At 45.7% G+C, this 12498-nt stretch overlaps 1 pseudogene; it reads left to right on the top strand.

Moving 5' to 3' along the window:
* The first annotated feature begins 3675 nt into the window (after nucleotides 1-3675).
* Nucleotides 3676-4381, top strand: LOC142456029 (glyceraldehyde-3-phosphate dehydrogenase-like; annotated as a pseudogene).
* Nucleotides 4382-12498: the final 8117 nt, after the last annotated feature.

Below are 12498 nucleotides of genomic sequence, written 5' to 3'. Positions count from 1 at the left end.
CCAGGCAGCACTCTTGGAGAACTTGAAAGGGAGAGAACTTATTAGCCAGTGGCCCAGAGAAACTGGAATATCTAGGCCTTAAATGTTGGGTGGGAGAGCATAGCTTTTTATGCTTTATCTTCATGAACAAGTTCACAGAAGAAGGCAAGGTCACTAAAGTAAGCAAGGTCACAGAAGCAGAATAGACAGGAGTCTCTTTCTTTTAAAAAAATCATTTTATTAGGGATTCATACAACTCTTATCACAATCCACACATACATCAATTATGTAAAGCACATTTATACATTCATTGCCCTCATCCTTCTCAAAACATTTGCTCTCCACCCAAGCCCCTGGCATTAGCTCCTCATTTTCCCCCTCCCTCCATCATGAACCCTTGATAATTTATCATCATGCTCCCCCACTCCATCATGAACCCTTGATAATTTATAAATTATTATTTTGTCATATCTTGTACTGTCCAACGTTTCCCTTCACCCACTTTTCTGTTCCTTGTAATCAGTTCCCCCTTTCCACCTTACCCTCCCGGTATCACCACTGGTCCTGAAGGGATCATCCTCCCTGAATTCCCTGTGTTTCCAGTTCCTGTCTGTACCAGTGTACATCCTCTGGTCTAGCCAGACTTGTAAGGTAGAATTGGGATCATGATAGTGGCTGGGGGCGGGGGGAGGCATTTAGGAACTAGAAGAAAGTTATATGGTTCATTGCTACATCCCACCCTGACTAGCTCATCTCCTCCCTGAGCCCCTTCCATAAGGGTGTCCAATTGCCTACAGATGAACTTTGAGTCTCCACTCTGCACTTCCCCTCATTCACAATGATATGATTTTTTTGTTCTTTGATGCCTGACACCTGATCCCTTCGACACCTTGTGATCTCACAAGCTGGTGTGTTCTTCCATGTGGTCTTTGTTGCTGCTGAGCTAGATGGATGCTTGATTACCTTCAAGCCTTTAAGACCCTAGACACTATACCTTTTGATAGCCGGGCACCATCAGCTTTCTTCACCACATTTACTTATGCACCCACTTTAGAGAGGAGTTTCTAATGCAGATAAGGTTGTTAGTAAAGGAGGGAGGGGAGTCTTCTTGGGATGGGCTCTATCCATGAATGAGGAAGTATATGGGGTGAGGCAGTGCCTTGGGCTTCTTTTCCAAAGGTGACAATTCCCTAGAAGGGTTTTCTTTAAAGCATGAAGAATTAGTCTGGAAAACTCATGTGGGCAGTTCTTCTTTGTCCTACAGGGTCACTATGAGTCCACGTAGACTTGAGAGCAGTGAGTTTATATTTTCAGTTCTCTCTCTCACCCTTGGGTGTGTTCCAACTGCCACCACTTCCTTTGTCCACTAGAGCCCCTCTAGCCCACTCAAACCACTAAAACAAGCCCGCTTTCACAGTCGGTGCTGGTACTAGGGCTGGTGTCACCCAATGTGGCCATAACCAAGTTTTGGTGGTGTAGTGGTTACGTGTTGTAACTGCAAGGCCAGCAATTGGAAACCACCAGCCACTGCACAGGAGAAAGATAGAGCTTTCTACACCTGTAAGGATTACAGTCTCAGAAACACAGACGGGCAGGTCTACAAAGTCCTAGAGACGTGCTCTGACTCAGCATCTGCTGCGTGAGTGAGTGAGTGAGTGAGTGAGTGAGTGAGTGAGTGAAGTAACTCATAGTGTCACCCACCTCACCTCATGCCACGAAGCTCCTCCATCACCAGATCATACCGAATCTATAATCATGTTTATTACCCATTTGACTCATGGACTAATAGGTGATAAGTATAGTTGTAAATTGCTTAAATGGAATAATTCTTCAATTATTCGATCTACGAACCACAAAACGGTTTTATGAAGTCTTCCAACACTTAACTACCTCACTGTTTGTTTGTTACAACATTATTAGTAACTAAGCAGGAACCTATTTGCTTTTTCTCCTTCTTTACCTTGAATTACTACTTCCTTCTCAAAGAAGTTATTGCTACGGGTTCTAATCAGTGGCCGAAACACCAGAACATTTGACAGATTCGGCAACTGTAAACACACCAGCGGCAACAAGCGCAGCAGCAGTGTGCTTGCAGACGAAACCATGCAATCGGGTAACAAGGACAGTTCAGTAGATGGTTCAGAAAGCAAATGAGCATGGAGTTTTAGCCTCACATGCACACAGATACATGTAGGTCAAAAGCAGCATTTGTACTTATAACTACCTACTAGAGATCTTTTTATTCAAAATAATATTTGTGGCTAAATTTTGTAAACAGTCATTTTGGTGTCATCTCCTCTGAAAGTGTGACCACCCAGTGCATTCTGCACCCTTGCCCTTCCCCTAAGGCAGTCACTAGCTGCCATGGCGACTCTGACTCGCAGAGACTCCATAGGTCAGAGTGGAGCTGCCCTGTGGGATTGCCAAGGTCGTAATCTTTCCAGAAGCACACTGATGAGTTTCCAGAGCAGCTGATGAGTTGTAATTGCCAACTCTGGTTAACAGTTGAACACTTAACCAGGCCTGCCCCCACCCCCGCCCCCGACTTTCTCTAGCCTATCAAAGGTCCACTGCCACTGAATCATTCCTGCCTCCCAGCAACCCCATAGGACAGAGCAGAACCGCGCCTAAGGGTTTCTGACATTGTAAATCTTTACAGGAGCTGACACCTTGCTCTTACAGAAACTGGTGGGTTTGAACCACTGACTTTGAGGTTAGCAGCTCAGTTCCTAAGCCGCTGAAGCACCAGGACTCCTCCTTTAGCCTACAATTGCCCTGATGTCTGCTTGCATATGCAGATTTATGATAAGCCTATCATCACGAGTTTGTCCTGATGCTAGTTACTTTGTATCAACTAGAATCAAATAAAACTCACCTTCCTTGAGTTGGCTCAGATACATCAGGACCCTGGAACACAGGATATAAGTGTGAGTTTCCACACAAGTTCATTTATGGGAGTAGAAAGCCTCTTTTTTCTCCTGTGGAGTGTCAGGTGGTTCCAAACTGCTGACCTTGCCCTCAGCAACCCCTTATGTAAACCGCTACCTCTTCTTGGAAACCCCCTAGGGAGTTCTAGTCTGTCCTGTGAAACGGAATTGAGTCAGCAGCAGTGGGTTTGCTTTTTGTTTTACTAACAGCTTAACATTTTATTGAGGAGCCCTGGTGGTGCAGTGGTTATGCACTGGTCTGCAGTCCACATAGTCAGTAGTTCAAAACCATCAGCAGATTCTCCAGAGAAAGACTGGGCTTTCTACTTCTGTAAACAGTTGCCGTCTCAGAAACCCAGAGAGGAGTCACTATGAGTCAGTATTGCTCCAATGGTAAGGGGGGAGGGGGGTTGGGTTGACTTTTATCGAGTTATAATTTGTGTAAAAATTTCTAGTTTAGATAGCTTCCAATTTAGATAAATGCCACCCCAACCACCCCCACTCTACTTTGTTTTGAGGGAACTCTGGTGGCACAGTTGTTGCACATTGGGCTGTTTACCTCAAGGTCAGCAGTTAAAAATCACCAGCTGCTCCAAGGGAGAAAGACAAGGTTTCTACTCCTTTAATGAGTTACAGTCTCTGCTTCCCCTCCTCTTGTCACAGGCAGCTGAATCTTCCCAGTCTCAGCCACATTCTGATGGTGAAGGGCAGAGTGCATGGATTTGGCAGCAATGGGCACCTGGGCACCAGGGCTTTTGACTCTGGCAACATGGACATTATTGTCATCAATGACCGCTTCATTGACCTGAACTACCTTGTCTACATGTTCCAGTGTGATTCCACCCACGGCAAGTTCAATGGCACCGTCCAGGCTGAGAACCAAAAGCTTATCATCAATGGGAAGTCCATTTCCATCTTCCAGGAACGAGATCCCGCCAACATCAAGTGGGGTGAGCTTGATGCCGAGTATGCCATAGAGCCCACTGGTGTCTGCACAACCGTAGAGTAGGCTGGGGCTCACCCGAAGGGCGGGACCCAAAAGGTGATCATCTCTGCCCCTTCTGCCAATGCCCCATGTTTGTGATGCGCGTGAACCACACGAAGTATGACAACTCCCTCCAGATTGTCCCCAATGCCTCCTGCCCCACCAGCTGCTTGACCTACCTGGCCAAGGTCAGGCACGACAACTTTGGCATCGTGGAGGAATTCATAACCACAGTCAACTTGATCACTGCCATCCAGAAGACCATAGATGGCTCCTCTGGGAAACTGGTGTGACCACCATGGGGCTGCTCAGAACATCATCCCACATCTACTGGTGCTGCCAAGGCTGTGAGCAAAGCTATCCTGGAGTTGCATGGGAAGCTACCTGGTATGGCCTTCCGTGTTCCCACCCCCAATGCGCTGCTCGTGGATCTCACTGCTATCTGGAGTTAGCTATCAAGGATGATGACAACAAGGTGGTGGTGGAGTAGGCATCAGATGGCCCCTTAAAGGCCATCCTGGGCTACACTGACGACCCCGTTGTCTCCTGTGACTTCACCAGCGACATCCATTCTTCCATCTTTGATGCTGAGGCTGGCATCAATGACCACTTACTTTCTCTAGCTCTTTTCCTGGTATGACTATGAGTTTGCTTACAGCAACAGAGTGGTGGAGCTTATGGTTCACAAGGCCTCCAAGAAATAAGAGCCACCTGGACCACCAGCCCAGCACCAGCACTAGAGGAAGAGAGAGGCCACAGCTGCTGGGGAGTCTTTGCCCCAACTTGATCCCCAGACACACTGAGAACACCCCATCACCGAGAGTTTCCATCCAGACCCCTGGAGAATGGGAGGGGCTTAGAGAGCCCAACTTTGTCATGTACAATCAATAAATTACACTGTCCCCAGCAGAGAGAGAGAGACTGTCAGAAATCCACAGAGGAGGCAGTTCTACCAGTCCTATTGAGTCATACCTGTCAGAATCGACTAGATGGTGGTGTGTTGGTTTGGTTTGGATTCTGGATGATTGCCTTGGGTTTTCTTTTATCTTTCATATTTTCCTGAAAGAAGGGAAGGAAGGAGGTTAGAGGACACATGAAAAAATTTTTTTTAACTTTGTGGATACGTGTGAAGGGCACAAGTATTTCTATTGATGTGACAGAAATCCCACTGTGAACAGCATGGTCAGATGTGGATCTGGGATGCTGGGAAGCACTGACGAAGAATCACAAAGCACAGGGATGAATTGGGAGAAAATAACTGAGTTTTCATTTTCCAGCTGGTACAGTTTCCTTTTCAAAAGCCGGTGGTTCCACCAGGCCTTGCAAACTATACCCTGGTGGTGGGAAACTAAGCACCCTGGCTAATCAGAAGAAAAGTTTGGACGTTTTCAGAGAGGCCTCAGAAGATACTTCCAAAACCAATCAGCCATTGAAAGCTCGATGGAGCAGGTTCACTCTGACCCACCCACCCAGAGGTCACTTTGGGTTGGAGTTGACTCCACAGCAGCCAGGGCGAATTCATGGAGGGCAGGGTGCAAGCATGTCTCTCATGCCAGGTGTTCAGTACCAAAGGAGTGAATTTGAACCTAGCTGGTGCTCAGTAATTGCTTACTGATTGATTGACTTGAATATTATAGACTTGCAGTCAATATTTATGGATCATCTATGTGTACGGTTCTCTATTAGGCCAGGAGCAATGACTGAGAGACAAAATCACAGCCCTGCAGGCTTGCACTCAGAAGTATAGAGTTTTATCCTAGCCTTCAGGAGATCCTGGAAGCCCTGGGGGCACTGTTGTGTAAATGCAAACATTACACTGCCAAGGGCAAGCTTGATTGCTTGCTTTCGTAAAGATTTACAGCCTCAAAAACCATATCCAGGGTGCCAATGCATGGTTTGAAATCAGGAAAGGTGTGGGACAGGATTGTATCCTCTCACCATACTGAATCAACTGTATGCTGAGCGAATCATCAGACAGCTGAGCCATATGAAGAAGAATATGGCATCAGGATTGAAGGCAGGCTTGTTAACCTGCCATATGCAGATGACACAATCTGCTTGCTGAAAGTGAGGAAGACTCGAAGCACTTGCTGGTGAAGATCAAGGATCGTTGCCTTCAGTGTGGATACAACTCAATGTAAAGAAGACCAGAATCCTCACAACTGGACAAATAGGTCGCCTCTTGATAAATGGAGGAAAAGTTGAAGTTGCCAAGGATTTTGTCTTGTTTGGATCCACAGTCAATGCTCATGGAAGCAGAAGTCAAAAGGGCAAATGGCATAGTGCATTGGGTAAGTCTGCTGCACAATCCCTCTTTACAGCGTTGAGAAACAGGGAGTTTCCTTTGAGGACTAAAGTTCACCTGACCCAAGCCATGGCATTTTCATGTGAAAGTTGGACAACGAATAAGGAAAAATAAAGAAGAATCGATGCATGTGAATTGTGCTTGCAGAGAATAATGAAAGTACCATGGATGGCCAAAAGAACAAACAAATCTGTCTTGGAAGAAGTATAGCAAGAGTGCTCCTTAGAGGCAAAGATGGCGAGACTTTGTCCATCATCCATATTTTGGACATGCTGTCAGGAGAGACCAGTCCCTGGAGAAGGACATCTGTTTGGTAAGGTGGAGGGCCAGCAAAAAAGACCCTTGTCAAGATGGATCAACACAGCAGCTGCATCGATGGGCTCAACCATAAGAACAATTGTGAGGAAGGCACAGGACCAGGCAGTGCTTCGTTTTCTTGTTCAAAGGATTGTTATGAGTTGGAACCACCTCCATGACACCTAACAACAATGTGAGTTGGAATAAGGAACCCTGGTAGGATGGCAGGCTATGGAGTAAGTTGCTAACTGAAAGGTCAGAGGGTCAAATCCAACAGGCCCTCCACCAGAGACAAAATGAGGCTGCTTATTCCTTTAAAGATTTAAAAGTCTAGGAAACCCAAAGGGGTGAGTCTACCCTGTCCTATACAGTCACTATGAATTAGAACCAATTCTGTGACAGTGAGTTTACATGCTTGTTGTTTACTATGAGTCAGAATGGACTCCTGGCAGCAGGTTGGGTATTTTGGATTCAAGAGGTCATGGGAAGAGTTAGGGTGGGGTTTTCCTCATGGGCCTTGTACTTTGAACTTATCTCTGTAAATAAAACTAAAAAACAAAAATCTCACTGCCATCAAGGCAATTCTGACTCATAGTGCCTCCATTGGATTCTGGGTTGTAAACTTGGGCAGAAAGCCTCATTTTTCTCCTGCAGAGTAACCGTTTGACTCACACTGCTGACCTTATTGCTACCACTCAGTGCAACTCCCTCTGCCACCAGGACGCCTTTAGCTCTAGATAACTGTGTGCTTATCTCAGGACCGTCTTCCCTGATAACCCAAGTTAAAAGTGAAGTTCATCTGCCCCAGAAGCCCTGCTGGCTTTATGTTTGTCCTTAGTGACAGCTGATAAACTGGTTACTGATTTGATTTATTCCTTTTCTGTGCTCCTTGAACAGAGAAAAGACATCCTTCCTTTTTGTGCAGCACACCCAACATGCAGCATAAGTACTTTACACTCCTTGCGCATCCAATGAATGAATTCTCCAACCTGATTATGGGGTTGCCCTCTCCTTGCTAGCAAAGCGGTACACAATTAATAACTATTGGAGAGCATAGGGATTGTGGAGAGGGGTGGTCCCCTTTGAACCCCCTCCCCTGCCAAAACGATTAAGTCTAAAGAAAACGTGAGTCAATGTGTGTCTTCATAAAACTTATAAAGCAATGACTGTCGCTTGCTATCAGACAGGACTGCTCCCTGACCTAGGGCATTAACCTTCAGAACACACTCAAAGCAGGGTGCTCCTGAAGCTTCCACCCCATAAACCCCTGTCCTCTATCTAGAGAGGCTGTCAGTCATTGTTAAGATTACATAAGCTGCTGGCTTCAAATTCTTTCACTCTTTTTGCCATGCTAAAAACCAAGCCCAAACTCACTGCCAGCAAGTCCATGGTCATGTTCGGTGCCTTTGAATTCAGCATTAGGAAAAGAGTAAAGTAACAGAAGCTAATATGTATATATATATTACTCTTTGTCTCCTGTTACCACGCAAACGTCTGAGTTCATTACATGCGCGGATAGGCTCATTTAAACCTCACCACAATCTCTTGAGAGTCCAAATCACAAATGAGAACACTGAGGCCAAAGCTGTGCAGCTCACCCAACGGGCGCGACAGTTGAATGCAGGTAGTTGGCATCTTCTGTGCCTTTAAGTACTGTTCTGCACAGACTCTCTAGGACAGCAAAGAGGAGGCAGAGCGCAGGCGAGCAGAGCTGAACAGCGGTGCCGATGTGTCATTTTCAGGGAGCAGGTTGTCCTGAAGGAGATCTCCATCCTGTGGCTACTTCTCCTGTCCCATGTGGGGACTGTAGGGGATCCTGATAGAGCCACCACCGAGTCTCCACTTGATGTAGTATTTCAGGACGCTGTACTTATCGTTACTAAATAAAGCGTTTGAAGACTACCGATGGATCAAGACCAGAATGTTTGACCTGGAGGCCAACGAGGGGAAAAAATAAAAAGAAAACACCACACATCTCACACCTTCTCTTGAAGCCATGGAACTGGAAAATGGGATGTCTCAGGGATAAATTGGAATGAAGAGGGATGACAAGCTTTTGCTTTTAGAAAGATGTATTTCATAAACTGTGTTTGCAGTTACAAAACTTCTGAAAATACCTTTTGGGTATTGTTTGTCCCCTAGTCCACTGCCAGTTCCTTCCTGTGTAAATGGTTTGTAAAAGTCAGCAGCCATTGTGTCTTCACTACCCGCACCATACCCACTGCCGTTGAGTTGATTCCAACTCATAGCAAATAGAACTGCTCAGACGGGTTTCCAAGACTGCATCTTTTTTTTTTTTAATCATTTTATTGGGGGCTCGTACAACTCTTATCACAATTCATATATACATCAATTGTGTCAAGCACATTTGTACATTCATTGCCCCCATCATTCTCAAAATATTTGCTCTCCACTTAAGCCCCTGGTATCAGCTCCTCATTTCCCCCCTTCCTCATGAATCCTTGATAATTTATAAATCATTATTATTAGGTCATGTCTTACACTGTCCAGTGCCTCGCTTCACCCACTTTACTGTTGTCAATCCCACAGAGAGGAGGTTATATGTAGATTCTTGTAATCAGTTCCCCCTTTCTACCCCACCTTCCCTCCACCCTCTGGTATCGCCACTCTCACCACTGATCCTGAAGGGATCATCTGTCCTGGATTCCCTGTGTTTCCAGTTGCTATCTGTACCAGTGTACATCTTTTGGTCCAGCTAGATTTGTAAGGTAGAATTGGGATCATGATAGTGGGTGGGGGAGGAAACATTTAAGAACTAGAGGAAAGTTGTATGTTTAATTGTTGCTTCTCTGCACACTGACTGGCTCGTCTCCTCTCCATGACCCTTCTGTAAGGGGGTGTCCCGTTATCTGCAGATGGGCTTCGGGTCTCCACTCTGCACAACCCCTCATTTACAATGATATGATTTTTTGTTCTTTGATGCCTGTTACCAGATCTATTCGACACCTTGTGGTCACACAGGCTGGTGTGTTTTTTCCATGTGAGCTTTGTTGCTTCTTGGCTAGATGGCCACTTGTTTATCTTCAGGCCTTTAAGACCCCAGATGCTTTATCTTTTGATAGCCAGGCACCATCAGCTTTCTTCCCCACATTTGCTTATGCACATATTTGTCTTCAGCCATCATATCGGGAAAGTGGACACACAATTATATGATTTTTTGTACTTTGATGCCTGATACCTGGTCCCTTCGACATCTCATGATCACACAGGCCTGTGTGCTTCTTCCATGTGGACTTTGTTGCTTCTGAGCTAGATGACTGCTTGTTTACTTGCAAGCCTTTACTTGTTTACTTGCAAGACCCCAGATGCTATATCTTTTGATAGTTGGGCACCATCAGCTTTCTTCACCACATTTACTTATACACACATTTGTCTTCAGCAAGGTGTGCATCCTGGAATGCCAATTTAATAGAACAAAGTGTTCTTGTATTGACTAAGTACTTGAGTGGAGGTTCAATGTCTATCTGCTGCCTTAATACTAAACCTATAAATTTATGCACATAGATCTATTTCCCCATCATCCCATATAAATATATTTACATATGTACATGCCTGTATTTAGACCTCTATAAATATCCTTTGCCTCCTAGTTCTTTCCTCTATTTTTTCACTTTCCTCTTGTCCCACTATCATGCTCAGCCTTCATTTGAGTTTCAATAATTTCTCTTGGTTATATTGCCCTTGCTGAATCCCTACCAGGCCTCTCACACCCTCCTTGCCACTAATTTTGGATCTCTTGTTGTTCCCTTGTCCCTAGGTTGGTCAACATCACCTCATTACCCCTACCTTCCCCTCTCTCATGTCCCTCCGGAACCATCAGTCCTGTTGTTTTCTCCTCTAGACTGTTCATGCAGCCTATCCTATCTAGATAGATTTGCAGAGATAATAATAAGCACAAAAAACAAGGCATAGCAAGACAAAGTGACAAAAGAGAACACAACAATGACAACAACAAAGAAAATGAATGATCACATAAATAATTTTTTTTAATTAAAGAATGTAAAACCTGTAAATAGATCAAGGTCTGTTTTTTGACCTCTAGGAGTGTCCTCCAGTTGAGTCTGATGGGGTGAAATGCTCTGGCCCCAAAGTCTACCCTTTGACTCCCTCTGGAGCTCCCTGCTCTGCCACACACCTTTAGTGTTTTGCCTCAGTGTGGTGGGGTCAGACCCAGCCAATGCTGACACTGAGTCTCCAGTGTTGTCCCCTGTAGGGCCGTGGGTCAGCGAGGGACATCATGTTTCATAGTGGGCTCAGCCATATGGTCCACTCTGTGCATGGCTGTTCTGAGCGGGGATATAGTCCTCCAGGCTTGGTGGGCCAGGATGTGCTCCACTCTCTCTTCCTTTACTCCCGTGTGCTCTGATCAGACATGTCGCTCTCCTGGAGCTGCAGCTTCAGTGCTGTCCTCTGAAATAAATTCTCCTGGGGGAGGGCCAGTTGTCCACATAGCTGGGCTTGGGGCCGGGCCCTCAGACCCCTCCACTGGCTCATCTCTCCAAGCCGGCACACTGCACTTGCATCCCAGAACACCGGATGTAAGTCTGGTCCCTCTTTTACCTCAGCGGACTCATGTTATACTTGCACTTGGCTTACTTCACTAAGCATAATTTCCTCCAGTTCTTCCCATGTGGCAATCTGCTTCATGCGTTCATCACGGCTTTTTAGGGCTGCATGTATGTATGTATGTATGTACCACAGTGTTTTTAATCCATTCGTCTGTTGATGGAAATTTGGGCTGGTTCCATCTCCTTGCAATTATGAACTGTGCGGCGATGAACGCTGGAGCACAGATGCTAAGACTGTATCTTTATGGGAGCGGACAGCCTCCTCTCCGTCCCACTGAGCGGCTGGTGTGTTTGAACCACTTATGGTGTTGCTAACGTCCAGCAGGGCATGCAGCTCTGCTGGGCTGCCCTAACTGCTGTCTAGCTCTTTGGCAACCATTTTTGAAGGGACACAGACTCTTTCCAGCAAGTCACCTCTGCTGAGAAAAGAGAACCCAGCTTTGGAATCCTTTGGATGTGTGTTGAATCCAGCCCACGACTTACTAGCTGAATGACCTGAGGCAAATTATATAACCTTCTTTGTAAAAAAAATTCCTCACAGGATTGCCATAAGATTAAACGTAAAAGCACTCAGCACATGGCTGACCATTGTTAATAAAATCTGTTTCAGTATTAGTTCAGTAACAGTAAATGTGAAAGGAGACTTTATCCCAAGTCTACACGTTACCCCTTGGCATGAGTTTGTCTTTCACAACTTTTCTGATGGTGTTCTCGATGCCCACAGCTTACACCAGGGAATAAAATTTGGCATGCATTCAGAACTGACTTAATTCATCTCCTAAACCTCAAAAGTGCTTTTGAATGGAACCGGCATTGCCAATACGCATCACCACTGTCAGCAACCTTTACGGATGAGATGGTCACTGTGGTCCAGCATTGACAGTCTGCCTTTCAGCATGAGTGTTTTGCATTCAGATCCACAGTCTACCGTTCAAGGAGCTCTACTGCCAGAGTGGGTTAGGCCTTCTACTTCCGTGAAGATTTACAACCCAGGAACCCCACAGGGGCAGCTCCCCTCCGTCCTCCTGGATCCCTAGGAGTCAGAATGGACCCATGGCAGTGGGTGAGAACTTTCAGCATCACAGCCTTCGCTTGCTCAATTGCAAGATACAGATAGGTGCAGGAGAGGAATGCCCATTTGCTTCTTGCTCAGTAAATTATTGATCAAAATGACAAAACTGAAAGTCTCCAGGCAGATATGAACGGACAAATAAAAAATAAGAATTCATTTGTTCTTCCAAGTATCCAGGGCTGGATAACAAGCTACCCCCAAACCCGGTGGCTTGGCACAACAAAAATTTTATTATAGTCATAGCTCACCATGTTGTGATTCGGGACTTCAGGGGGAGCTCAGTAGGACGCTTCTTCAGTTCTGCGCGTCATTTACTAGGCTCCTTCCGCTGGTGAGAGGGCTGC

The sequence above is a fragment of the Tenrec ecaudatus genome, chromosome 9 (assembly GCF_050624435.1).
Source record: "Tenrec ecaudatus isolate mTenEca1 chromosome 9, mTenEca1.hap1, whole genome shotgun sequence".
Taxonomy (NCBI): Eukaryota; Metazoa; Chordata; class Mammalia; order Afrosoricida; family Tenrecidae; genus Tenrec; species Tenrec ecaudatus.
The sequence above is the reverse complement of the archived record's forward strand: the minus strand, read 5'-3'. Positions and strand labels throughout refer to the sequence as shown.